The sequence below is a fragment of the Rhincodon typus genome, chromosome 11 (genome assembly GCF_021869965.1).
Source record: "Rhincodon typus isolate 14 chromosome 11, sRhiTyp1.1, whole genome shotgun sequence".
Lineage (NCBI taxonomy): Eukaryota > Metazoa > Chordata > Chondrichthyes > Orectolobiformes > Rhincodontidae > Rhincodon > Rhincodon typus.
Genome location: NC_063342.1, coordinates 33,787,944 through 33,791,138, shown reverse-complemented (window position 1 = coordinate 33,791,138; position 3,195 = coordinate 33,787,944).

Genomic DNA, 3,195 nt, shown 5'->3' with positions numbered 1-3,195 from the left:
TAGCAATATATTTATGTGGGAAGCAAAGAGAGAATTATTTACTCTTTACGATGTAAGTATTATCAGCACAAGGAATGAAGTTTGAACCTATAGATTTGTGAGCAGGTGGTGAACCTCAAGGAGATGAGCTCAGATAGCACAAGATTATTGAGGGGGAAATGCAAACAAATATGCAGGTTCACAGGTGGGGGTAGGGGAGGAGATATATTTTGATGTGGTCAGCAAGGGGAAGGGCTGAATGGATGGTCTCCTTCTACATTGGTGGCATGATTGGAAGGGGCAGGGGAGAGAGCTTTAAAGAATTTTTCATTTTGTTAGGTTTGTTTCAAGACCATTTCTAGATATTTCTAGACACTGGCTGTTAAATAGCTTTATTTACTTATTTTCCAGTGGTTGAAATAGCTCTCTTACTTAAATCAAGTCTTTTGATTAAAAAGAGATAGGAGCAAGAGGACTTCATTCAGCCCATGGAGCCTGCTTCACTATTCAATAGGATTATGGCTGATCTGACTGTGGCCTTATTTCCACATTCCTATCTCAATAACTCTGGGCTTCCTTGCAGATCTATCCCAAATGAGATCTAACAATCTTCATCCTTTAGGTGATTTTGAAGTTACCTCATATTCTTGGTCTCTCTAGCTTTAACCATGATCTGTTTGTACACTGGCTTGAGGACTACCTGTATCCAGTGCACACTCACCCTCTAAGATTGGTTCAGAATAATTTAGTGTAGCCCAAATCAGTTTCCAGTAGTCTTCATTCATTGTTTTCTATCAATTTGTGTGAAGACTGATTTCAGAAAAGTGGTTAATCGATCTATCAATACTGATTTGCATGTAGTATATTACAGATAATAAAATAAAAATGACTTCATAATTTATCTAGTTCATAGTCTAGTTCAATAAGTTTGATTTTAATGATGGCTCAGAAACCAAGGAACTGGTACTTTGCAGCTGCTTTGTTCTCATTCCTCCGAGAATACCAAGTTCAACAAAAATATGATGCTGTAAGAACAAAGCAGCCATTTCATGCTTCTGTTAGCAATGCTCTCTCAACTGTTAATGTAGAGATGATTAAAACTCACTTTCCCAAGTGGTTGCAAATAAAGCTGTGGGGGCATGAAGGAGAAACATGGGGAGTATCAGGTTAATGTCTTATCATTCCTATAGAAGAGTATTTAAAGCTCTGTGTGTGTGTTACTTTGTCCTGCTGGCTGACCTAGGAATGTTTGGCACTAATAACTAGAAAGCTGAAATGGAAAACATTTCATCCCCCTGTGTACAAATACACACAAACACACTCTAGCTATTTGTTGGAAAAATAAACTTGATTTGTTTCAACTGAGTATTTTTGTAGATTTCAAATTATATAAATTTCAAGATAGCATCTTAACTTTAAGAAGTTTAATTATAAACTCCAGAATGTGCATTACCAAACAATAGTTAATAAGTAATTTACTTACAATGTGCTTCTATGAAACAAGCATCAAGTTTTAAATTTTCTTTTTGTAAACCATGACTCAAAATTATACTCCAGCTTTAGAAATAGAATAAATCTCAATTTCACATCACGTGCATTCAAAGAAATTTGTAGTGGTATTAAAAACAAATTTACAATATATATTTATGCTTGAAAGGAAAAACTTTAGAAACTATATGTAGTCAATAAAAAGAACTGCACAATCAGTTCATGCAATTACAATAGATAGAGAATCCCTATTAAACTTAGAATTGTTGAAATGAGGCTTCAAAACATGGGCTCCCAAATATTCCTTCTGTACTAAAGGAACCATATCAAGTGTTTTGGAGTTCCAATAGCTTTAATTATCCAATGTTTAATATAAAGGAGAGCTTGCATACACAATGGGCGAAATGGACTTCTTGTACAGTGTAACCATTTTATGGTCAAAATATCTCTCCACCAGTTTTAGTCACAGGATAGATAAATGAAGCTGGTGTTGGGAAAGACATAACAAAAAGCATAGAAAAGAACCCTTCACTAGTACCATACTGATAATGCAGTTCTGATGGGGATTGCAATAATGCCCATCCTCGAAACACCTTTAAGGCAATGATGGAGGGACAGTAATTTGGAAAACAGCTGAAAATACACAATTGCAAAGTTCAAAGAAATTCATTAGATTTGTGGCTTTGCCTTTTTGCTTTTGAAATTTTCAAAGTGCAAAATAATGGCAAAAGATGCTAACTTACAGGCCATTTAATCACTGACAATTCATAAACATAATATTGAAGATATTTTGTTACTCAGGAAGAGCAATTACTTCAGATGATGCTGTGCTCCACGTCTAAGAAGGTAGTTAGCTGATTAAGTGATTGTCTATTGCCCAAGGCAAGATTTAAAACTATATTTGTGAACGTGTTTACATACAGCATGCTTCAAATAACATTGAATCCACCACTCTGAAAAGCTTTGGTTGCTTATTAGAGAGCTCTAATAAACGTTTACCCCTTTTCTCAGCCTACAAACACCTGAGGAACATGTATTTTGAGTGTCAGTGGTCCCTGGGAATTATGAGTGAAGAGGTCTCGAGACAATTCTAGATAAATACAGTAACAGGCTCAGGCAGATGTTTCCAGATGCACATTAATTTTTGCAAATGAGACTGAAGGTCTCAAGAAAAAGATCGGAACAATTAAATCTGTGTCCCTCACATTTTTGTGACTGCATAAAAGCTTCAAGAGCTCAATCTAATTTGATTAATTTGAATAAGACCCTTATACTGCATATAAGTTCATACTGTTTTTCATTTGATTGAAGTGTTCTCACCATATCAAAACACAGAATATTTCAAAAACAAGTGTAATTTACGGATTGAAGAGGATACTTGAAACATGCACCTTTTCAGCAATATAATGAAGAATTCAGATAATGCAAGATAGTTTTGCTGAAAAATGTCACACATGTCAATGCTTTTCATCTTGCACCCATCAGGACATTCACAAGATCACCAATGTAAAGGGGGAAACAACACTTTATACTGGCATTTTGAAGCTTTTTGTGATTTGCCTTGAGACAGCAATGCATTGACCAGAATCAATCTGCCTGATTTTAAATTTAAACAATGTTTGATAGTTAACTATCAATCATCATCTAACTGGTGCATTTCCATGGCACAGTCTCTACCAATCACTGCTCCAGCTCTGAAATCTGGGCTTCCAGGACCGGCAGCCAGAA